Source organism: Hylobates moloch, unplaced genomic scaffold (genome assembly GCF_009828535.3).
Source record: "Hylobates moloch isolate HMO894 unplaced genomic scaffold, HMol_V3 SCAFFOLD_23, whole genome shotgun sequence".
Taxonomy (NCBI): Eukaryota; Metazoa; Chordata; class Mammalia; order Primates; family Hylobatidae; genus Hylobates; species Hylobates moloch.
This window is the reverse complement of record NW_026652298.1, coordinates 15,948,087-15,974,754: the sequence shown is the minus strand read 5'-3', so window position 1 is coordinate 15,974,754 and position 26,668 is coordinate 15,948,087. Positions and strand designations below refer to the sequence as shown.

The 26,668-nt window shown below is 42.2% G+C and overlaps 1 long non-coding RNA gene across 1 annotated transcript in view; it reads right to left on the bottom strand.

Annotated features, from left to right (window-relative positions):
* Positions 1-3,289: 3,289 nt before the first annotated feature.
* The window catches only part of LOC131382400 (uncharacterized), a 41,843-nt gene continuing 18,464 nt past the window's right edge, over positions 3,290-26,668 (bottom strand). The window contains exon 3 of the long non-coding RNA XR_009211859.1: positions 3,290-3,414. This is a non-coding gene — a long non-coding RNA (uncharacterized LOC131382400). The remainder of the gene's footprint in view (positions 3,415-26,668) is intronic.

The following is a 26,668-nucleotide window of genomic DNA, read 5'->3' as shown; positions in this document are numbered from 1 at the left end:
AAAGTCAAGCCCAGATGAATTAAAGTCTTACATGTCAAAAAAAATTGAAACTTTTAGAAGAAAATTTAGGTGAATATATTTTAGACCTTAAGATAGAGAACGATTTCTTAAAGAAGACACTTACAGGATTGATTACAAATAAAAAGACTGGTACATTTGAATATATTATGTTAACTTTTCCACCAAAAGAAAGCCTCGATTTCCTCATTTTTAAGATGAGGATAATAATGCCTACCTTATAGAATACTAATAAGATGAAATGAAGCAACATATACAAAATACTTGGCACAGATCCTAACACCTACAAAACAATAAATGGTAACGATTATTATTATTCTCAAACAACAATCCTATTATTTATCAAATAATACTGAGTAATATGACAAGACATATTTAAACCACACAAGCCATATGCAGACAAGTGTTTAATATCATAGTGATGGTTTCAAGAGAGAGATAATAATTTATTCTACATTTATCAGAGGTCTATAGCCCAATAGTCAATAAGTATTTATTTATAGTCAATAAGTACTATCAAGCATCCATGCCAGGAACCATGCTAGGGGCTGATTAATTTACATCAATCACTGTGACTTTTTTCCCACAAACTAACACACACACAACCTTCATATATTTTTCTGTGATCACAGCAAAGACCTACACATGTTTGGATCATCTGTGTACAGTCCTACAGAAGAACTTTGACACTATCAGAGACAGAAATCTCAGAATAGTCCAACTCTCAGTTATTCGTGCTAATGAAAGAGTAAAGTAAAAGGACAATTAAAATGGCAAATGTGTTTTGTTTTGTTTTGGTGTTTTGTTTTACAAGTACTCAAAAACCTCAAATCAACCTGACCCAACAATAAGGAAGCAAGTCAGAAAAAGGCAGTCTTCCAGAGCTGTTTGTTCAGCAGCTCAGTAATGCCATGAAGGTTTGCTTCCTTTCTCTGCTTTGTGGCTCTGGAGACAGAGTCCGCATACATTTCAATATGGCTGACAGCAGTTCTGGAATGTATAAAGGCTTGCATAAAGAAAATGACAGTTCACTATGAAAATCTGATTTGGATGATGTTGAAAATAGATTTAGTGTCTGCTCTGCCTCTCTGTTTTCTAGGATTTCACCACCTCACAGACTTTGTACACTCATGGTTCACATCTTCCTCACTGTGCTTTCTTGAACCAGGAGAAAATAAATAAGATTTAAGAAATAGTAAATTATATCAAAATAGACTTTATCATACAATTTGCCTAATTATGTACCTTCAGTAAGTGTTTATTGAACTCTAGGGTGTCAACAATTTTTTATTCAGCTCTCATAAGTAATATTTGCTTAGAAATCTACCCATGCAGGAGATCGAGACCACGGTGAAACCCCATCTCTACTAAAAATATAAAAAATTAGCCGGGCATGGTGGTGGGCGCCTGTAGTCCCAGCTACTCGGAGAGGCTGAGGCAGGAGAATGGCGTGAACCTGGGAGGCGGAGCTTGCAGTGAGCCGAGATTGCACCACTGCACTCCAGCCTGGGCAACAGAGCGAGACTCTGTCTCAAAAAAAAAAAAAAAAAAAAGAAATCTACCCATGAATAGGATAACAACTTTCACAAAACAAGAATTTATACCTAGCTAACATGAAAAAGCTAAACATCCCTTGGAGTATAATTCTCCTGACAATCATCCCAATATGGTTTATTGAGGCTGATGCATTTGGACACCGGCTTTTAAGAAAAATATAAACAGGAAAACTACTGCCTACCACGACATATTCTTTTTCCCAAGAGCTGGTAAGTTTCTTCCATATGTGGAACCAATCCAATAACTTTCGGAACATTCTTTTCTCTTTCTGGTAATGTGATATACCCAACGTGCGCCCATGATACAAGAAAGGAGAGTAGATCAGGAGTTAAAAACCACAGGTCCTAGTTCTGGTTCTATCATTTCTTAGCTGTGAAAGTCTGGACCAGTGACTACACAGCTCTGAGTTTCTGTTGCATCATTCTTCGAGTCAGGTCATCATCTGCCTTCCCTACTTCACAGGTAGTGTACTGTAATCTTTTCAAAAGCCCTTTAGAGGACATAACACAACCTTATGTTTATTTTCTGCTACAGCATGACTCCCTTGAGGGCTGGGAGCATGTCTTAATCCAATTTGTATATTCCACCATTCCTAGCCCAGACCTATTATTAGGTGCTCAATAAATGTTGATTTTAAATGACAGCTGTCATGAAATAAATGAAAACAGAAGCCAACAGTGACGGTTTGAGCTGCCTGCTGGCTGGCATGTGACACTTAACATCTAAAGAGTGATAGTGGCAGCTAAAGTGTGGAAGGAATCCACTTTATGAAACTATCTGAGCAGTGAAACACTGGAAATCACAGAGTCTCCTTTTGGCTACTGTTTTACATTTAGATATGAAAGCTTGTCAGGCTGGGCTGAGAATAGACAATGACAAACTAACACATTTCAACAGGTTTAGAATAGTTTCCCAGTGAAGAATTTTCCTGGCCTCTCTCCAAACTGGTTTTTATCCCTCCTCTTGGGAGCTATTTTTTGCAAATGTACCCCACGATTGGCAAATTTCAGAAGAATAACTGGGGTTGGCTCAGTTCAGCTCCTCCCCGTCCTTCTCCTGAGTCTGTTTCCAAAGGCAATCTGCAAGGGAGGAATAAAGCAATTCAGGGAAGGAAAAAAGAGATGTGAAGAAGGAAAGAGAGTGGAAGACCCAAAACAACATGGTGGTTAGTAGAGCTAATGAAAATGAGGAGGCTCCAATCTTATCTGTTTTTTTTTCTCTGACTTTGTGAAAACCATTTGTTATATGATACGACAATGTAATCAATGGTACTCAGTAAAGTCAGTACCCCAAAATTCGGCCAGGTGTCATGGCTTTGTGTGTATGGTTGTCCCGGGAATTAAAGGAGAAGGAAGGGGCTGTGCCCCTGTAGGGGAGATGATGTGCGGAAACGGACGGTATACACAGGAGGAAAGACAATGAGAAAAGATGAAGAAAGAATTCACTAAAAGCAGGGACTTGGAGCTAGAGAAGCAACAAAAGACTATCCATAATTCTTGGAGATATTGGGGGAATACTAGGCTTCCCAAGAAAAAGATTCAAGCCATTCTATTGCACTGTCAACTGGAAGGTGGTCCCAAAAGGCTGGGGAAATTGGAGGCACTCGGGAAGCTGCTGTCGTGGTTATAGGCATTCATGTATGGACGAGGCTGGAGAAGGTAAAAGACAGAGGAAATGAGTAGGGAGGCAGGTACAGAAAAGAGACTCATTATTACCTTTCTCTATTGCAGGCTTCAGAAGGTGAACCCAGAGAGCAGGCTGTTCCTGTCCATGGGAAAGCAGGATGCTACAGCCCATATCTGATTCAGAAGCCAACAGCCAAACCATTCTTCCCTGAGACTAAAGCAGAGAATGAAGCCACTTCCCAGAAATTTGGGTATTTAAAAAATCACCCTGGCCTGGGTTACAGGGTAATTGTCCCATATCTATGTTTCACCTGCAGATTCATGGGACAGAATTATTTCCCAAATCTAGTTCTATGCTCCTGCCCTGACTTAAGTCAGGGAATACTTGGTATGTAGTAGCATTTATTATTTCATGTTCAAAATATCTCAGAGCCTTGAAAACTATAATAAATTAAGCAGAAATTTAGCAGGCATCGCTTCACACAATCCCATGATGCCAGCTTGCTAGCATGGATATGCCCAGGGCACCCTACCAGATGCTGGACACAAAAGCTCAACACGGTAGTTCTCCCTGTAAGGGTTCACGGCCCAGTGGAGGAGATCATCAGGAGAGTAAATCCTCCTACTGTACAGCCACGATGTGCAGAGGACTCAGAGGAGGGAGTGAAACTGCCATTCCCAGGCCCATGTCTCAGACCAACCTTCCCCAACAGCCAGTTGTGTAGACTGCACCTCTTCTCTCCCTCCTCAGTGAATACAGGCTAAGGAACGCAGGCTTCTCTTACCCAGGTTCCCTGAACTGCTTTTTTTTTAGCCCATCTCATCTTCTTCTGGTTTTGTTCAATTTTCTGCAAGCTCTTCTATCTGGCTCATTTATCTCCCTTTATCCCTCAGAACCATCTCCAGTAATTCCATTGACTGGCAGGACATTTTTCCATCAGAGAGCAGAGCTGAGCTGCTGCAGTGCCACAGCCACCTCCCAGCAACAACCCCTCTGACCCCAGCGGACCCGCTACCTGGCTCTTTAGGTCAGTGGGGACTTTTCAGACGGTATCTCTTTTATTTTAGCTTTTTAATTTCTGGCTGCCAGGCTTTCTTTTCTTAATTACGTTTGGAGCAGCATTTCACACATCACAAAAGCCATGCCAGTTTTAAGGTGAGTTAGGATTCTGCAGGGGAATCCCATTATTTTGATTCCCTCATCGAAGCAGGGCTAAGTTTATCCCCTTGCAGATATGAGAATGAAAAGGACAGAGGAGTGTATTGTCATGGAAAAGTCACCAAATTAGTCACCAGGGAACTGGACACAGGTCCCGGCCCCACAACGGACTCTGCCATGGGATTTTAGGCAAGACACCTCACCTTTCTGACTCCAAAATATTATACCTCTTAGTCTTCCTCATGATGAAGTTGGAAGAATCAAATATATTGATTGCTATAAACATACCTCATAAACTGTAAAGCACTGTTCAATCAACTTAAAGACCCACGCCAAACCCAGGGACACTGGGCAGCATGTCCTTCTGAATAAGCGCACAAGCTCCATGAGAGCGGGAATTGGGTCACCTCTTGCTCGCTATTTACTCCCAGTTCTTAGCACCTGGAAGGAGGGAAGGGAGGGAGGGACAGGGGGAGAAAATTATGCGCCCAAGAGGTCTGAAATGTCAGGTCCTTCCACATATTTGTGAAGCCCATCACCTGCTGGTAGGAGTAAAAATATCTCAAACACAATAAATATCTTTCCTGAATTTGCATCTATGAATTGAATCCCATGTGTGAGAAGTGAAAAGGCTGAAGTTTCTACTTTTAATCAACGGTAAAAGTCCTGACCTGATGCAATGTCGCGGAGACTGTTCGTTTGCACAAGCCAATATAATAATAGCAATAGCTTACATTTTTATAGTTCTTTACAGTTTATCAAGCATTTTCAAGTATCTGACCTCATTCTGATCTTCAAAATATCATATAAGTAGGTAGGGCGGATTAACCCTATTTTACAGATGACGAAACTAGGGCTCAGAGGAATGCAGAAACGTACACCAAATCACGAGGCCTGTAAGTGGCAGGGCTGGGATTTGGGCAGGTTCTCTTGGCACCTTGGCTTTTTCAGCTGCTAATGAAGACAGTAATGATGATGCTCCCATTGTTAAGCTGACAGCTCTGGAGCCACCGAAACCAATATGATTTCCTCTTTATTTTGCTAGAATTATGGTTATTCTGAATCCCTGGAGAGTAGAGTAGGTCCTCTCCTCATAAAATAAGGACAAAAAATCCTTTTCAGGAAGGGAAGGCTACACAGTTGGTCAATAATCACATTTTTAATGACTTCATTAGTCATCAATCAATTGAAACAGCAACAATGATGCATCATTTCCCCCTATCAAATTAGAAACAATAAAATTAATGTTGATAAGGATGTGGTAAAACCAGTGTTTATGTTCAATGCTGGTGGCCTTGTATACTGCTACAAACTTTGAGAAGCTACTTGGCCACACCCCTCAAGAGCCATGAAATTGTTCATACTCTCTGAACCAGTTATCTTACATCTGGGAATCTATCCTAAGGAAATAATGAACTAGAGAAAGAAAAAAAAATACCTTCCTGAGGCCTGGTTGTTGAGTTCTCCCTTGGATAGCAATGAGATATCATGGTATCTTTTTCATAAATTTCCTATTTGTTTAAGCTCATTCCAGCTGGTTCCTGTTACCTGGCACCAGAACCATCATTACAAAAGCCCACATATAGATAGCTAATATAAATATTAATATCTTCCCTTCCCTTGCTTCAAACTTGACCTCAATTGACATTTCCAGCTTCACAGCCTGGTACCCCATCCCTCCATACCCCCATCAATCTCAAAGCTCTGGTCAAGTCAAATGTCTCACAGTTGACCAGACGGGCCATGAATCAGCATGTTCTGAGCTTTAGTTAGGATCAGAATCACCTGGAAAACTGGTTAAAACACACACCTCTGTGCACACACACAAAAAAAACACACACAGACACACATACACACACACACCACACCTTCCACCGGCTTTGAGAACCACTGGTTTAAGCAACAGTCTACCTCTGGCAAAATCATCTAGTCCTTCAAGTCCCAGCTCCTCCCTGCTTTTTGCAGCCATCTCCAATCACACCAGACTGAACTAATTACTTGTCCCCTGTGTTTCTTTGGGGCAAGAAAAGCACCTGTTACACTATATAATGAGGGTTAATTGCATAATTGATGCCAGCTCCCTGCTCATCAGGAATATCTGGAGGGCAGGCCCCTGGCTTCATCACCTTTGTGCCCACAGAGCTAGCACAATGCTTGGCACAGAGTAGACATATGTGCATGTACGACTGAATTATTCCTTGCTCCCTCCCTCTACAGGAAGTTATGGTTTATTCCTGTTTCCACAGGATCCATTAGCATATTGAACAGCTATTTTTAAAAACAATGATTAGCCATGATAGCAAAAGAAGAAACATGAACAGAGCTTACTCGTTTGCCAGGCTAGTAAATATCATCTTGCTTTGCTCTCTAAACTCCCTAATGAAAACAGTGGCTCTCAGGCAAATAAATAAACCATTAGGTAGACAACACACAGCACATCACAAGCACAGTCCACTAATTCGCCTATTGCTGAAGGACATTAGCCACCTTTGAGATAATCTCCATAAACATACTGCCCCATCTCCCTCTCTCAAAGATGAATTGTATCAAGCTAAAGTTTTAATGTTTTTCAATGTCTTATATATATTTCATTTCAACAACATTTCTTAATAGCAAGATACCCATCTTAATCAAATGAAAGCTGTTTTTCTGTAATTGTCCTAGAAGCCAAATCATTTTCTGGAAAAACATCTTTTTGAATCACAAGTGGCTGGGCTAAACAGCGTTCTCAGAATATTAATGTGAAACTTAAGCTATTAACATGTCATGGTTAACCTTTTTAAAACCTAATTAAATTAAAATCATAACATGTGGAATGCTTTTACAGAAAGGTAAGGCTCTTTTACAAAGCACCTGTTCCAAGTCTCAGAGCTAACACCTTATGAAGCCATGGTGGGAAAAAGGTTTTGCAGGCAGACAAAGAGAGCCTGGCTTTGCACCTGCTGTGATTAACTTCTAGTTGTTGGTATTAGAGTTAATTATTGCAGCATGCTGGAGGGCAGGGACAATTTACTTGCCTGATCATACCTAATAAGGTGTATTTGCAGATGCCAGCATCTCCTGGACTTAATCAACAAACTATCAAGACAATCAAAGCTGTTAGGCCCCATGTCCTTGTAATAGTTTTTTCCAAATAAAAAAGATAAAAATCCAAGGGTACAGTGCTAAGGATATAGGCAGGCTGCTTAGAAAGCCTCTGTTAGCTAGTGTCAGGCTTATCTCCCTCCCTGAGTGGCTAGATCTATTATGCAGGAGGGTTAGTGCACCCTAAGGCCTGATTCAATTGGGAGCAAAGTTCAAGGTAACCACACCAGGTACAAGGAAATTAAGCTCTGAGAACTCCTGCACTTCTTGGTAACTGAGCTCTGGAAGGCTTCAAATGGGCCCTTTCTACTTTATCTTGTATGGGAAAAGGTTGTTATACCCAAGGTGCTATACCCTCTTCCTGCTACACAAGGAGTGAGTTTCTGTTCCTTTATTTGATAATCTATGCTTGAATCCATGGAATACATTTTTAAAAGAAAGAAACTAGCTATGATATAAGACAGGTTGGCAAATTCCATAAAACAACATGCTTTAGTTTCAACTCTGTTTCTTTTCAGGCCCCAACAAATTAGCAAAACTCCTATGAGAGGATTGGGGTCATGTGTGGGCACACAAAATAAGGAGGGTGCTACCACCTAGAGGGATCTCATACAGGTAATGGAGAGGTGCAGGTGACAGCAATCAGCAGCCTGGGAGCACTGAAAATAGAACTAAGATTGTCTTTGACTCATAAGTCATCCATCCTGAATAATGAAAGAAGACCAACATTCAGCATGATCACCTAGATCTCTAACATCTTTTATTCATCCATTCATTCACTCAACACATGTATTTGTTGAATTCCTCCTTCATGCCAGGGACTGTGCTGAACGTGTTCCCGATTTCACTAAATGTGAGCTGTGCAATCTTGAGCTCTAACAGTTTGCACAAGGTCTAGCTGGAAAAAACTGCTTTATGACAATGTTGGGGATCTTTGTTGACCCCCAGGCTTCCAAAAATATCAATACCCCAGATATGACACGTATCACTTCCATTCATATTCCATTGATGAGAACCAGTCATGTGGCCACACCAACTGCCAGGGAGGCTGGAAAATATAGTCTTCATTCTATGTTCAGCTAAAATTCAGGGGTTCTGTTACCATGTGAAAGAAGGGAAAAACCAATATTAAATGTCTCTGCTTTTGTAATATATTTGCTTTTATAACAAAAGATGTAGTGTCTTAATCACACTGATGAGTCAAGAATTCTGGGCATCTCCATAGACCAGAGAGATGGAGGAATGGCCAGGAGCCAAGAGCCATGTAGGTAGATTTCTCAAATGGGATCCAAGCCCACTTCAGGGCCAGGGCTTCAGAGTTAGGGACAGGTCTCCGGCCCTTAAAGAACTGACAGGTGATCCATGTTGGCATCACCATTCGTAAAAACGTCACAAAAGACAGTTCTCTGTCCTGTTTTGAAATAAGTGGACCTTTTTAAAGTATCAGGGAAGAAAAATTTTTCTTCTATCCTCTTAGGTTCAGTGATTTGGGGGTCTATGAATAAAACCAACAAAAGACAGACTGGCAAAAGAAAAGACAATGTTTATTCATGTATGTACTTGGGAGCTCACAAAGAAAGTGGCTCAAAGAAGCTGTTAGAACTTGGAGCTTATATACCATTTTAACAAGGAGAAGGGATTAGAGTTTCAAGGGACAACAAATGGTGGGAAATGACTGAGAAATATATAAAGAAACCAACGGAAGGCAAGGGAAGAGGTAAATTTTATGCGTCAACTAGACTGGGTCAAACGGTACCTAGATAATTGGTTGCATGTTATTTCTGGGTGTGTCTGTGAGGGTGTTTCCAGATGAGATTAGAATTTGAATCAGTGGACTCAGTAAAGCAGACTGCCCTTCCCAACAGGAGTGGGCACCATGCAATCTGGTGAAGGTCTGGATCAAACAAAAAGGCAGAGGAAAGGAGACTCTCTCTACCTGGCTACTTGAACTGAATATTCATCTCCTGCCCGCAGACTAGGACTTACACCATCAGCTCCTCTAGTTCTCAGGCCTTCAAATTTAGGCTTGAGCCATCAGTTCTCCTGGTGTTCAGGCCTCTGGGCTGTGTGGCAGAGGGACCTGACAGCCACAATTGAAACATGGCCTAAGAATGACCCTATGGTCTAAGAAGAATATGTATTCAGCGTCTCAAGCTAAGGAATTCAGGAGTGGCCAACGTAAAGACTCACTCCTTATGTATAAAGGACATCTGAACCCCTGGCCTATCTCTTGGAATACAAGCTGTATAAGGAATTGAGGCCCTTTGTTTTGGGTTAAATGGGGGTTGCTAGGTGAAGGTTGCTAGTTGGAGGGTGCTAAGTGAAAATGCTATATAAACTGCATGCTTTTTACAAATGGTAGTGGTTCTCCTGTCCAGCCCACCACCACTGGACCATCCCTGTATGTAAATCATGCCAATAAACCCTATGTCTTATTCTCTGTCTCTAGTTCTCTTCCTTGGCCTTTCAAACATGTTGCCATTTCTATCAGAGTCAATAGAAGTCTGGCATGACGTGGCCTCTGACTAGATACTACCAGCTATCCCAGGCTCTAGCTTGCAGACAGCAGATCATGGGACTTCTCAGCCTCCACAATCATATCAGTCAATTCCTTATAGTACAATAAGGCTTATTTTAATAAGGTGTGTTTATGCATCCAGTGTCAACTTCTCATCTCTGGTGACAGGAGTCGCCCTTTCCGCCTGGTACTTCCTTAAATCAGGATTTATGATAGCAGAATTCTTTTGGAAGGTTCTGCTTTTAGGCAGATGAGGGAGTGCAGAGAAAGGCTCTTCCTGCATCTGTTGATTCTCAAATGCCTTTTACTCAAAATAATATTTATGTCACGTGGCATATTCTGATCCCTTCCTTGGTCATACCCAAATTTTACGGACTCAAATACTTTGAAAGAAAAAAGAAAGGAAGGAAAAAAGGAAAGAAGACAGGAAAAACAGAAGGAAGAAAGGAAGGCACTGGCTATGATAAAACATTTTTCAGGTGATGTATGAATTTTAGAAAAAAATACATTTACACACCCAAAACTAGGGCATTATTTTTAATCAAACAATGTATGGAAAAGACAAGTGAAATTCTACATTCAATTGGTAGGATTTCATATTCAGTGTGAGCCATTCTCTGCCTGTGCTGTGCTTGCTCCAAACATATTTCCACAGACTTGGATAATTTACCTTGATTTTTGCTTAGTATTGTAAAACGTCCCCAAAATTTGAGAAAGTATAGGAAAAAAACTTGTAGAAGCAAGTAAAACCAGAGAGGAAAACCATGACACAGGAAGAGAAGATTTTACTGCCCACAAAGCAGCTGTTTGTCAACAACCACATTAGTGGTCTGCGATCATGAAGGAATGTTTTAAGCATTTGACACCCTAATATAAGTTTTTTAGTGACATATGGGCATTTTTCTATGTTTTCAGAAATTGGCTAAGGATTTGGGGTTGATGCGCACCATTTTGTCATTTTCCCCATTTCAAATAATAGGAAACAGCTCTGGTTAGCATTTTTGTGCACTACATCTGATTTTAGGAGGGGATGCCTAATATTAAGTGGGAGGTGTCTGTATTTTAGGAACTGGATAGGAAATTGTATTCTCTTTACTTACTCAACATCCATTTAGCAAGCCTTTACTGAGTACTACAGTGAGCCAGGCATTGTGCTGGGTGCTGAGCAGACAGCAGTGGAAAGTCTTCATCCTTGGCTAAAAGGATCTGGTCTAGTAAATGAGACAGAGTGAGAGTTGTGAAAGGGGGCATGGCAGGCACTAATCCAGCTACAGGAGCCCAGGAGAGACTGAAACTAACTTTGCAAAATCATGACAGTAAGAGAAATCTGACATAGTTGACTCCATCTTGCTTCTAACCTCCAAGCTCTCCTTGGTCATTCCTGAGCATAGACCAACCAACTTCAGGACCAATTTAGTTTATAGTTTAATCTGAAGCAAGAATGATAATAGCCCTTCCCAAAACTAAAACGCCTTTGCAAAACTAATGAAAGTCCTTAATTCTGCTAAGATGTAGGCATAGTTATATGACAACTAGCTATTGTTCTGGAGGTCACAACATTTGTAACTTTTCCCATCACTCCTATAGATAACATAAATATTATAGAACCTACGACTGCCTTTTTGAGATGTCTTTTTAGACTTCTGCATTTCTGACTACAGGCTGACTCCACCTGGACCAGCAACTTGTGACTCAACTGGTCCTGTGACCCCCTCCACCCAGAGGGGGCTCAGGGCAAACGGACCATTTTCCACACTCCTATGATTTCATCCCCAACCAATCAACATTCCCCATTCTCTAGCCCCTTGCCCACCAAACTATCCTTGAAAACCTCTAGCCTCAGAGCCTTCAGGGAGATTGATTTAAGTAATAACTCTGTCTCCCACCTGGTTGGTCTCACGTCAATTAAACTCTTTCTTTACTGCTATACCATTGTTTCGGTGAACTGGTTTTGTCTGTCAGCAGTCCAGAAGAACCCATATGGCAATTACAAGAAGAATAAGAGTTACCGGGGTGAAAGTGGGGGAACAAGTACACTAGGCAGAGGGAGCAGCCTGTGCAAAAGCCCAGAGACAGAGAGCAAGGCAGCTGAATCTGGCATCACCAAGCCCCACTGGATGAACAGTGCAGATCCTCCCACTTAACAACATCCCCATTGGGCCCCAAGAAAGAGGCTGAAATTTCCAGTTCCTCTCCATGTCCTCTACCCACACACTCCTGACACTCATCGTCTTCACAGGCTACTTCAGGCACAAAACTGTGAAGGAGCTCTAAAATGTGGTTTCCTCACCTATAAAATGGGACAATAAAGTTTTATCTTAGAGAGTTATTGTAGGTATTGAATAGGTTGATATACATAAAGAGCTTTTCACCAATGTCTAACACATTTTCAGTGTTATATATTAGCTATTAATTGTTAGCTAGAGGCCCTGAAAATGTGTCGCAGTGAAGCCAGAGGTCCCCGAAGTCAGGCTGGGGATATCAAGTCCCAGGTTTTCTGCCCACCCTCCTCCTCTTCCAAATAAGGCAAAAGCACATTTTTTTTTTTTTTTTTTTTTTTTTTGGCCCACCATTGGTGCAGTAAAACTGCATCCTACATAGATTTAACTTAAGCAAATTCAAGAATGCCCAGCTGGCTGGATGAGACTGGGAGAAAAATAACTTCAATACTGCCAGTCCTACTCCATTCTCTGAGAGCAAATGCCCCAAGTGAACCTGGAGGAGAGGGAGAACAGGCAGTCCCCTCCAGCCACAGTTTTCCCCACCCTTCCCCGGTCTGAGCAGCTTGATGGATACTTTGTTAAAGGATTTTCAAGCCTAATTGTGACTACCTGCAATTTTCACCCCGCAAGCCGACTTTAAAACCTAACTCTTCCTAAAAAAAAAAGACACTCCAGCACCTCCGTCCGCTTAGCACCAAGTAAATTCTAATCAAATTAGAAACCTTGAAGGCTTTCTGAGAGCTGGTCTTTACTTTGAACAGTTTAAATCACCCCTAAGCATAGCCTGAGGAGTAGGATTAAAGCCTCCCTGATGTGGAAAAAAACAAAAGAAGGAACTGTGACTTACTGCCTAAGCCACCGCCCTTAGCTTCCCCCACCACACTCTCCAGGTAGAATCTGCTTCCTTTCTGCCTACTACCATAGGCTAAAAAGAGATCACCAGTCCTGAGACTCTAGTCACATGGATGCTGCAGCAGGACAAGCACAGAGCTCTGCAGCTTGAAACATAGATGCTCGTAGCTCACAAGCCCACAAGTCCACCAGCCCGCCACACCTCTTGAAGCTCAGGCAGGTACGTTTGCCCCGCTGGGTTTAATTTCAAAATCCAGCGCAATCACTGAAAAACTAGAGCGATTTGCTCTTTCAGCTATGCACAATTTTCATCAGCAGTCTCCAGTGGCTACAATCTCAGGCAGGCTTTTACCACCTTTTCCTCATCCTCTCTATATGGACACATATTCTGGAGAAATGGTTTTTCTAATGGCCTGTGGAGGTCTGCCTGTGTTTTGAGGCTTTGTCTGGGCACCAAGTCCAGCAGATAGAATTCTCTTTCCTGAGTCAAACATTTATAAAGAGCTGTGATCTCAGATTTCAGCTTGCTTCTGTCTTCCTTCTTACTCCTGAAATCTGATCATCCCTTTTGTCTTTCTACCACAATTATATATTGAAAGATAAACATGAAGATGCAAGAGTATGCAGGGACATGTGTAAGTGATTCTCCGCAAGTGTTAAATACAGGGTGTAATTACAGCTGGAAGGCAGCGCCTTGTAGCAGAAAAGACAAAAAAAGAGGTGGAGGGAATATTCTTTATAAAATGTTCTTGCCTTAATTTTAAGCTTGATGCTCACATCTCACTTTCTAACACACACGGACAAAGAATATGCTCATGTACAAGCAAAAATACTCATATATGAACACACACACACACACACACAGACAATGTAGTATTTTAGAGACCCTTGGTCTTTTATTCTTTTCAGCAAATGAACAATTAGCCTCAATAGTCAAATAAACATCAGAAGATCAGGGTTTTTCCCCCTTCCTCTGCTGTTACAAAATATAGCAACAAAGAGGGGCAAAGCAGCATGAAACCTGAACCAGCTCACACAGAAGGACTCAAGAGAATGGGATCTTCCAAATGGAAGTTTCAGTTAGCTGCAGTGTTCTCAGAATTGCATCTCTTAAATTTTGATTCCAAAAGGGAAATTCCCTGTGGCCCAGCAGGCACATACAATCAATTTTCCACATTATTTATGTAAAAATCTGTCCTGTTGCATATTCTGAAGAAGTGACAGTTTCAAAATGAGACTTGCCAACACATCCCCTTGTGCCAAACAATAAGAATCAGCAGAACATCCCTATCAGCCCTCTCAATTTACTCTTCATCAGAAGCCAGTGGAAAAGGAATTCAGCAAAGTGAGATCCCAAGCTGCACAAAGCACTAACCTAATCACACTCAAAGGAAAATGAGAGAAGAGTTTGAACTGGAGAGTCTTAAATTAGTGGGCACACTCAGACCCAGGGGAATTTTAGCTAGGCAAGGCACCAATAATTTAGAGAGAGGTGGCTCTAATAAAGGGTCCAGGCTGCAGCAGGGCATGGTAGACAATCTTTCAAGGCAAAGGCTCTGGGCCACATGACCTGTCCATGGCACAGTGGGTGTGTCAGGCACAGTGGGTGTGTCAAGCACAGTGAAATGTACAGAAGGTGTCTGACTTATGCTGCTTTGACGTACAATTTTTCAACTTTACAATGGTGGAAAAGCAATATGTGTTCAGTAGAAACTGTACTTTGAGTACCGATAAAACCATTCTGCTTTTCACTTTCAGGAGATATTCAATAAACTACATGAGATATTCAACACTTTATTATAAAATTAGCTTTGTGTTAGATGATGTTGCCCAACTGTAGGCTAATGTAAGTGTTCCCAGCACGTATAAAGTAGGCAAGGCTAAGTTATGATATTTGGTAGGTTAGGTGTATTGATTGCACTTCGACTTACAATATTTTCAACTCATGATGGGTTTATCAGATGTAACCCCTTCATAAGCTGATATGGTTTGGCTGTGTCCCCTCCCAAATCTCATCTTGAATTGCCACATGTTGTAGGAGGGACCCAGTGTGAGATGGTTGAATCATGGGAGCAGTTTCCCCCATACAGTTCTCATGGTAGTGAATGAGTCTCATGAGAGCTGATGGTTTGAAAAGGGGAAATCTGTTTTGCTTGGCTCTCATTCTCTCTCTTTTCCTGCTGCCATCCATGTAAGATGTGACTTGCTCCTCCTTGCCTTCTGCCATGATTGTGAGGATTCCTCAGCCATGTGGAACTGTAAGTCCAATTAAATCTCTTTCTTTTGTAAATTGCCCAGTTTTGGGTATGTCTTTATCAGCAGCGTGAAAAAGGACTAATACATATAAGCCAAGAAACACCTGTACATGCGGGTCTTGCTTTAGAAAGTAGGAAGGCAATTAGGCTTTATTGTACATGAATCTACAATGTTGGTGAAATCTGCTCTTCCAATGTCCTGCAGGCTCCTGGAATGGACTCTGATTAGGCATAAAATGAGGCATAGCCACACACAATGACTTCACCTGGAATACTGCTCACCTCCATGTTCCTCCTACCCTGCAAGAATGGGAAGTAGACTCGTTGGCATCATTTAAAAATGGTCTCCTGGCCGGGCGTGGTGGCTCATGCCTGTAATCCCAGCACTTTGGGAGGCCGAGGCAGGCAGACCACAAGGTCAGGAGATCAAGACCATCCTGGCTAACACAGTGAAACCCCGTCTCTACTAAAAATACAAAAAATTAGCCAGGCGTGGTGGCAGGCGCCTGTAGTCCCAGCTACTCAGGAGGATGAGGCAGGAGAATGGCGTGAACCCAGGAGGCGGAGATTGCAGTGAGCTGAGATCACGCCACTGCATTCCAGCCTGGGTGACAGAACGAGACTCCGTCTCAAAAATAAAAATAAAAATAAAAATGGTCTCCTTGCTTATGTGCTCACTTGCTCTTTCCTCTCTTTCCTGGAGAGATGATAGCAATTGCACTTACCTTCTGTTTGGGAGGCACTTTTGGAAAGCTGAGGGGGTCAGGGTGAAGCCTGGGGGAAAGGGAGCAAAGAACTAGCTGATAGGGACCTGCTCTGGCTGAGTCTTTGGGAAAAGAGAGTAGAGCAAATTGCTTAAGTTTCTGCATGATCAGCCCAGCTCCCCAGGGCAGGAGAGGAGATAGGTTTAGTCAGAGAACCCACTCAGGACAATACAGTTGGCTGGAATGAGGTCAGTGCCTATGAGAGGCAGGAAGATGTGCAAATCAAGCCCAAGCAAGGGAACCCTTAACATCAATTGAGGTCCATAATCCAGGAAACCCCTAATATGCAGCAGCTATCTTTATTTTAGGATGCTCAGAAATAGACAGGATGGTACCACAGCCAGGTGAACAGAGAGCTACCTGGGAGTCAAGATCCCTAAATCTCTCTTTCAAGTTTCACCTCTGACTGGTTCTCTTATCACAAGAAAAAGTATTGAGAGCCTGCTATGTGTGAGGCCCTGCAGATGACACAGAAATTAACAAGACACAATTGTATCCTCAAAGAAAAGGTAGGGAATAGAAAGAGTATGGGTTTTTGAAGCCATTCTGATCATGGTTCTGTCATTTACAAATTATGTGGCCTTAGCCAAATTACTTTGTGTCTCTGACCATATGTTTTCTTATTTGTAAAATGGGGGTAAAAATACCACTAAGCATTTCTGAAAGGATTAGAGATAATATTATTCACCATGGAGAACCTCAGACTTGCTAGCTGCTAATAGCGGAGCGAGGAGGTAATGCCGAACAAACAGTGAGTTTGCAACCAGAGCAAAGCAGGCTTAATGCTAATAGGTCAAGGAAAGAGTAAAAAGGGAACACATCAGAGAGGAGCTGACTGAAAATACTTTCCCAAAACACTACCACTGGTCTACCTTTAAAGTGGAAATATGGACAGGCAATGACTCCTACCCAGGGCCATGTAACCCGACTTGTTGCACTAAGCCTTGCACTTAGAAGAGTTTGTGATTAGTTTAATGATCTGCCATCATCATCTTGAAAGTCTATAATTTTTCCACAAGGGATTCAGCATTTTCATTTTAACTGGGCCCTGAAAATTATGGAACCAGCCCTGCTCCCACTTATTGAGACTCATGGGGCTTTGTTGGTGAGCTACCTCCCCTGAGGCAGCCCACCTCCTTCTCCGAGGTTCCTGAGCTGGTCAGACTCAGATGCCTCGCTAATATCTCTGTTTGTGGACACACTCAGCATGCTAGGCTCTCCTTCTCAACCTCCAGACTTTCTAATGCACATGATCTGCCCAGCTTCTCTGCAGGGAACTGAGTAGTAAAACTACACCAGCTCATCACTCTCAATACACACAGGAATGTTTCCCTCCATGAAAATCATTTCCAGGATTCAAGAAGTCTACCTGGCAAAAACCATTCCTGCCATCATCCCAATACACCGTTCCTTTAACAGCCCAATATACCTTTCATTCAACAAACATTTATTGAACACCTACTATATACACAGGAAAACCCCACCTGGAACTAACAGGTGCTTGACTAAAGCAAACAAAGCTAAAGGAACAAAGTCCCCGGGATCTAGAGGAGATAAATCTTTGGGCAAGTCAACTTGGGAAAGTTTGCCTGGAAGATAGAGCAAATTCTGGGAGCAGGGATGGGAACCTCTGGTTCTAGCAGCTGGTGCAAGGCAGCCAAATGAGATGCTGCAAACCCTGGCATATTTCCCTGCCTGCTATTAATAAATTCCTAGCTGACTGTGAGTTTGATTACTACTGACTGTTCTGCATCCATGGGCACCATCCTCTGGGATGTCAGCACCATCCCAGTGGTATGCAGTGGGGGTAAACTATCTGCCACCTTTGGCCTGGACTCAGTTTCACTAAAGGAAAGCGTTTGAGGTGGTCCAAGAACACTAGGTGTTTGCAGGCACGGAAGCAGCAAGGCCTGCAGAGAAGCCAGACAGTGGGTAGAGGACACAGCTACAAAATGTCAGTTCCTGCTGACTAACCTCTCTTCTATTCCTCAGCTTCCCCGCTCCATGAGCAGCTAGACCTGAAGTAGAAAATGTCCTAGAAGTTGATCTATAGGGGGTGCCAAGAAAAGATTTCCCCATTCTTCAGAATCAGTGAACTGTAAGCCATAAGCAGTCAGAGTAAAAATAGCTACATCCATCTCAGGAGAAAGGGAGAACAGAAGCAGTGAGGGAAGGGCCCAACCCTTCCCAGTAAGCTTCAAGCCAGGGATTCTTGGCGTTTTTAAAAATCCATGCCCCTTTGTCATAAATATGAACACATCCTACTCTATTTTAGAGTTGTATAAATTTTCAGGAAATTAAGCGTATCAACTTCAATTAAACAAAAAGCATAATGGTGATCTAAGTATATGCTTTTTGAACTAAGCTTGCTATTTCTTCCTACCTCCCCAGTTTTCCTATCCTACTGCCTGAGATTCTTACATCTCCTTTAATATATCCTGTAAAGGGGATATTCCCTTTTGTCCCCTTGTATCAGTTGATTCTCATGCTGCTATAAAGAAGTACCTGAGACTGGGTAATTTATAAAGAAAACAGGTTTAATTGACTCAGAGTTCTGCATGACAGGAGAGGCCTCAGGAAACTTACAATCACAGTGGAAGGCATCTCTTCACAAGAAGACAGGAGAGAGAATAAGTGCCCAGTGAAGAGGGGAACCCCTTATAAAACCATCAGATCTCATGAGAACTAACTCACTATGATGAGAACAGCAGCACAGGGGTAACTGACCCCATGATTCAATCACCTGCCACTGGGTCCCTCCCATGACACATGGGGATTATAGGAACTATAATTCAAGATGAGATTTGGGTGGGGACACAGCCAAACCATACCATTCCATCCCTGGCCCCTCCCAAATCTCAGGTCCTCACATTTCAAAACATAATTATGCCCTTCCAACATTCCCCGAAAATCTTCACTCATTCCAGCATTAAACTAAAAGTCCAAGTCCAAAGTCTCATCTGAGACAAGGCAAGTCCCTTCCACCTAAGAGCCTGTAAAATCAAAAGCAAGTTAGTTACTTCCTAGATACAATGGAGGTACAGGCATTGGATAAATACACCCATTCCAAAGGGGAGTAAAATTAGCCAAAATGAAGGGGCTACAGTCCCCATGCAAGTCCAAAATCCAAACAGGCAGTAATTAAATCTTAAAGCTCTGAAATAATCTCCTTTGACTCCATATCTCACATCCAGGTCATGTGGATGCTCTCATATGGTGGGCTCCCATGTGGTGGGCTCCACATGGTGGGCTCCCATGGCCTTGGGCAGCTCCATCCCCATGGCTTTGCAGGGTACATGCCCCTCCTGGCTGCTTTCACAGGCTGGCATTGAGTGTCTGCAGCTTTTCTAGGAGCATGGTGCTAGCAGTTGGTGGATCTACCATACTGGGGTCTGGAGGACAGTGGCCCTCTTCTCACAGCTCCGCTAGCCAGTGGCCCAGTGGGGACTCTGTGTGGGCACTCAACCCCACATTTCCCTTCCCCACTGCCATAGCCGAGGTTCTCCATGAGGGCTCTTCCCCTCCAGCAAACTGCTGTCTGGATATCCAAGAATTTCCACACATCCTCTGAAATCTAGGTGGAGGTTCCCAAAACTCAATTGTTGACTTCTGTGCACCTGCAGGCTCAACACCACATGGAAGCTGCCACAGCTTGGGGCTTGAACCATCTGAAGCCATGGCCCAAGCTGTACCTTGGCCTGTTTTAGCCATAGCTGAAGCAGCTGGGACACAGGGCACCAAGTCCCTAGGCTGCACACAGCAGTGGGGTCCTGGGCCTGGAAACCATTTTTAGCTCCTAGGCCTCTGGGCCTGTGACGGGAGGGGCTGCACTGAAGGTCTCTGACATTTCCTGGAGATATTTTCCACATTGTCTTGGTGCTTAATATTCAGCTCCTTGTTACTTATGCAAATTTCTGCAGCAAACTTGAATTTCTGCCCAGAAAATGGGTTTTTCTTTTCTAGTGCATCATTAGGCAGCAGATTTTCCCAAATCTCATACTCTGTCACCTCTTGAATGGTTTGCTGCTTAGAAATTTCTTCCACTGAGCCAAGGTGGCTAAATAGGAACAGCTCCAGTCTACAGCTCCCAGAGTGAGTGACACAGAAGACAAATGATTTCTGCATTTCCAACTGAGGTACCAGATTCATCTCACTGGGGATTGTTGGACAGTGGGTGCAGGACAGTGAGTGCAGCGCACTGAGTGTGAGCTGAAGCAGGAAGAGGCATCGCCTCACCCAGGAAGCATAAGGGGTCAGGGAATTCCCTTTCCTAGCCAAGGAAAGGGGTGACAGATGGCACCTGGAAAATTGGGTCACTCCCACCCTCATACTGCACTTTTCCGATGGTCTTAGCAAACGGCACACCAGGAGATTATATCCCGCACCTGGCTCGGAGGGTCCTATGACCATGGAGCCTCGCTCATTGCTAGCACAGCAGTCTGAGATCAAACTGCAAGGTGGCAGCAAGGCTGGGGGAGGGGCACCTGCCATTGCTGAGGCTTGAGTGGGTAAACAAAGCAGCCAGGAAGCTCGAACTAGGTGGAGCCCACCACAGCTCAAGGAGGCCTACCTGCCTCTGTAGACTTCACCTCTGGGGGCAGAGCATAGCCAAACAAAAGACAGCAGAAACTTCTGCAGACTTAAATGTCCCTGTATGACAGCTTTGAAGAGAGTAGTGGGTCTCCCAGCACACAGCTTGAGATCTGAGAATGGACAGACTGCCCCCTCAAGTGGGTCCCCGACCCCCGAGTATCCTAACTGGGAGGCACCCCCCAGTAGCGGCAGACTGACATCTCACACGGCTGGGTACTCCTCTGAGACAAAACTTCCAGAGGAACGATCAGGCAGCAACATTTGCTGTTCACCAATATTCGCTGTTCTGCACCCTCTGCTGCTGATACCCAGGCAAACAGGGTCTGGAGTGGACCTCTGGCAAAATCCAACAGATCTGCAGCTGAGGGTCCTGACTGTTAGAAGGAAAACTAACAAACAGAAAGAATATCCACACCAAAACCCCATCTGTACATCACCATCATCAAAGACCAAAGGTAGATAAAACCACAAAGATGGGGAAAAAAACAGAGCAGAAAAACCGAAAATTCTAAAAATTAGAGTACCTCTCCTCCTCCAAAGGAATGCAGCTCCTCACCAGCAACAGAACAAAGCTGGACAGAGAATGACTTTGATGAGTGGAGAGTAGAAGGCTGCAGATGATCAAACTTCTCCGAGCTAAAGGAGGAAGTTTGAACCCATGGCAAAGAAGTTAAAAACTTTGAAAAAAGATTAGATGAATGGTTAACTAGAATAACCAATGCAGAGAAGTCCTTAAAGGACCTGAAGGAATTGAAAACCATGGCACAAGAACTATGTGATGAATGCACAAGCCTCAGTAGCCGATTCGATCAACTGGAAGAAAGGGTATCAGTGATGGAAGATCAAGTGAATGAAATGAAATGAAAAGAGAAGTTTAGAGAAAAAAGAATAAAAAGAAATGAACAAAGCCTCAAAGAAATATGGGACTATGTGAAAAGACCACATCTACATCTGATTGGTGTACCTGAAAGTGACGGGGAGAATGGAACCAAGTTGGAAAACACTCTGCAGGGTATTATCCAGGAGAACTTCCCCAATCTAGCAAGGCAGGCCAACATTCAAATTCAGGAAATACAGAGAACGCCACAAAGATACTCCTTGAGAAGAGCAACTCCAAGACACATAATTGTCAGAGTCACTGAAGTTGAAATAAAGGAAAAAATGTTAAGGGCAGCCAGAGAGAAAGGTCGGGTTACCCACAAAATGAAGCCCATCAGACTAACAGCTGATCTCTCGGCAGAAACTCTACAAGCCAGAAGAGAGTGGGGGCCGATATTCAACATTCTTAAAGAAAAGAATTTTCAACCCAGAATTTCATATCCAGTCAAACTAAGCTTCATAAGTGAAGGAGAAATAAAATACTTTACAGACAAGCAAATGCTGAGAGATTTTGTCACCACCAGGCCTGCATTACAAGAGCTCCTGAAGGAAGCACTAAACATGGAAAGCAACAACTGGTACCAGCCACTGCAAAAACATGCCAAACTGTAAAGACCATCGAGGCTAGGAAGAAACTGCATCAACTAATGAGCAAAATAACCAGCTAACATCATAGTGACAGGATCAAATTCACACATAACAACATTAACTTTAAATATAAATGGGCTAAATGCTCCAATTAAAAGGCACAGACTGGAAAATTAGATAAAGAGTCAAGACCCAACAGTGTGCTGTAGTCAGGAAACCCATCTCACGTGCAGAGACACACATAGGCTCAAAATAAAGACATGGAGGAAGATCTACCAAGCAAATAGAAAACAAAAAAAGGCAGGGGTTGCAATCCTAATCTCTGATAAAACAGATTTTAAACCAACAAAGATCAAAAGAGACAAAGAAGGCCATTACATAATGGTAAAAGGATCGATTCAACAAGAAGAGACAACTATCCTAAATATATATGCACCCAATACAGGAGCACCCAGATTCATAAAGCAAGTCCTTAGAGACCTAAAAAGAGACTTAGACTCCCACACAATAATAATGGGAGACTTTAACACCCCACTGTCAATATTAGACAGATCAATGAGACAGAAAGTTAACAAGGATATCCAGGAATTGAACTCAGCTCTGCACCAAGTGGACCTAATAGATATCTACAGAACTCTCCACCCCAAATCAATGGAATATACATTCTTCTCAGCACCACACCACACCTATTCCAAAAGTGATCACATAATTGGAAGTAAAGCACTCCTCAGCAAATGTAAAAGAACAGAAATTATAACAAACTGTCTCTCAGACCACAGTGCAATCAAACTAGAACTCAGGATTAAGAAACTCAATCAAAACTACTCAACTACATGGACACTGAACAACCTGCTCCTGAATGACTACTGGGTATATAATGAAATGAAGGCAGAAATAAAGATGTTGTTTGAAACCAACGAGAACAAAAACACAACACACCAGAATCTCTGGGACACATTCAAAGCAGTGTGTAGAGGGAAATTTATAGCACTAAATGCCCACAAGAGAAAGCAGGAAAGATCTAAAATGGACACCCTAACATCACAATTAAAAGAACTAGAGAAGCAAGAACAAACACATTCAAAAGCTAGCAGAAGGCAAGAAATAACTAAGATCAGAGCAGAACAGAAGGAAATAGAGACTCAAAAAACCCTTCAAAAAATCAATGAATCCAGGAGCTGGTTTTTTGAAAAGATCAACAAAATTGATAGACCACTAGCAAGACTAATAAAGAAGAAAAGAGAGAAGAATCAAATAGATGCAATAAAAAATGATAAATGGGATATCACCACTGATCCCACAGAAATACAAACTACCATCAGAGAATATTATAAACACCTCTATGCAAATAAACTAGAAAATCTAGAAGAAGTGGATAAATTCCTGGACAATACACCCTCCCAAGACTAAACCAGGAAGAAGTTGAATCTCTGAATAGACCAATAAGAGGTTCTGAAATTGAGGCAATAATTAATAGCTTACCAACCAAAAAAAGTCCAGGACCAGATGGATTCACAGCCGAATTCTACCAGAGGTACCATGAGATGCTGGTACCATTCCTTCTGAAACTATTCCAATCAACAGAAAAAGAGGGAATCCTCCCTAACTCATTTTATGAGGCCAGCATCATCCTGATACCAAAGCCTGGCACAGATACAACAAAAAAGGAGAATTTTAGACCAATATCCCTGATGAACATCCATGCAAAAATCCTCAATAAAATACTGGCAAACTGAATCCAGCAGCACATCAAAACGTTATCCACCATGATCAAATGGGCTTCATCCCTGGGATGCAAGGCTGGTTCAACATATGCAAATCAATAAACATAATCCAGCATGTAAACAGAACCAATGACAAAAACCCCATGATTATCTCAATAGATGCAGAAAAAGTCTTTAACAAAATTCAACAACCTACATGCTAAAAACTCTCAATAAATTAGGTATTGATGGGACATAAGAGCTATCTATGACAAACCCACAGCCAATATCATACTGAATGGGCAAAAACTGGAAGCATTCCCTTTGAAAACTGGCACAAGACAGGGATGCCCTCTCTCACCACTCCTATTCAACATAGTGTTGGAAGTTCTGGCCAGGGCAATCAGGCAGGAGAAGGAAATAAAGGGTATTCAATTAGGAAAAGAGGAAGTCAAATTGTCCCTGTTTGCAGATGACATGATTGTATATCTAGAAAACCCCATCATCTCAGCCCAAAATCTCCTTAAGCTGATTAGCAACTTCAGCAAAGTCTCAGGATACAAAATCAATGTGCAAAAATCACAAGCATTCTTATACACCAATCACAGACAAACAGAGAGCCAAATCATGAGTGAACTCCCATTCACAATTGCTTCAAAGAGAATAAAATATCTAGGAATCCAACTTACAAGGGATGTGAAGGACCTCTTCAAGGAGAACTACAAACCACTGCTCAATGAAATAAAAGAGGATAAAAACAAATGGAAGAACATTCCATGCTCATGGGTAGGAAGAATCAATATCATGAAAATGGCCCTAATGCCCAAGGTAATTTATAGATTCAATGTCATCCCCATCAAGCTACCAATGACTTTCTTCACAGAATTGGAAAAAACTACTTTACAGTTCAGATGGAACCAAAAAGAGCCCGCATTGCCAAGTCAATCCTAAGCCAAAAGAACAAAGCAGGAGGCATCACGCTACCTGACTTCAAACTATACTACAAGGCTACAGTAACCAAATCAGCATGGTACTGGTACCAAAACAGAGATATAGACCAATGGAAAAGAACAGAGCCCTCAGAAATAATGCTACATATCTACAACTACCTGATCTTTGACAAACCTGAGAAAAACAAGCAATGGGGAAAGGATTCCCTATTTAATAAATGGTGCTGGGAAAACTGGCTAGCCATATGTAGAAAGCTGAAACTGGATCCCTTCCTTACACCTTATACTAAAATTAATTCAAGATGGATTAAAGACTTAAATGTTGGACCTAAAACCATAAAAACCCTAGAAGAAAACCTAGGCAATACCATTCAGGACACAGGCATAGGCAAGGACTTCATGTCTAAAACACCAAAAGCAATGGCAACAAAAGCCAAAATTGACAAATGGGATCTAATTAAACTAAAGAGCTTCTGCACAGCAAAAGAAACTACCATCAGAGTGAACAGAAAACCTACAGAATGGGAGAAAATTTTTGCAATCTACTCATCTGACAAAGGGCTAATATCCAGAATATACAAAGAACTCAAACAAATTTACAAGAAAAAAAACAATCCCATCAACAAGTGGTCAAAGGATATGAACAGACACTTCTCAAAAGAAGACATTTATGCAGCCAAAAGACACATGAAAAAATGCTCATCATCACTGGCCATCAGAGAAATGCAAATCAAACCACAATGAGACACCATCTCACACCAGTTAGAATGGCCATCATTAAAACGTCAGGAAACAACAGGTGCTGGAGAGGATGTGGAGAAATAGGAACACTTTTACACTGTTGGTGGGAGTGTAAACTAGTTCAACCATTGTGGAAGTCAGTGTGGAAATTCCTCAGGGATCTAGAACTAGAAATATCATTTGACCCAGCCATCCCATTACTGGGTATATACCCAAAGGATTATAAATCATGCTGCTATAAAGACACATGCACACATATGTTTATTGCAGCACTATTCACAATAGCAAAGACTTGGAACCAACCCAAATGTCCAACAATGATAGACTGGATTAAGAAAATGTGGCACATATACACCATGGAATACTATGCAGCCATAAAAATGCATGAGTTCATGTCCTTTGTAGGGACATGGATGACGCTGGAAACCATCATTCTCAGCAAACTATTGCAAGAACAAAAAACCAAACACCGCATGTTCTCACTCACAGGTGGGAATTGAACAATGAGAACACATGGACACAGGAAGGGGAACATCACACACTGGGGCCTGTTGTGAAGTGGGGGGAGGGGGGAGGGATAGCATTAGGAGATATACCTAATGTTAAATGACGAGTTAATGGGTGCAGCATACCAACATGGCACATGTATACATATGTAACAAACCTGCATGTTGTGCACATGTACCCTAAAACTTAAAGTATAATTAAAAAAAAAAAAAACCTTGATTTTGATTTTAGTCTTGTGAGATCCTGAGCTAAGAACCTAGTCATTCCATGCCTGGACTTCTGACTCACAGAACTGTGAGTTAGTAAATAGATGTTGTTTTAAGCTATTAAGTTTGTGGTAATTTGCTATGCAGAAATAGAAATGTAATACAGTTCTCATTTATTAAATTCTCCACTGTTGTAAACCTCAGCAAAGTTTTATATATGGATCCAAAAAAAAAAGAAATTTCTTCCACCAGCTACCCTATGTCATCTCTCTCAAGTTCAAAGTTTCACAAATCTCTAGGGCAGGGGCGAAATGCTACCAGGCTTGTTGCTAAGGCATAGCAAGAGTCACCTTTGCTCTAGTTCCCAACAAGTTCCTCATCTCCATCTGAGACCACCTCAGCCTGGACTTCATTGTCCATATCACTATCAGCATTTTAGTCAAAGCC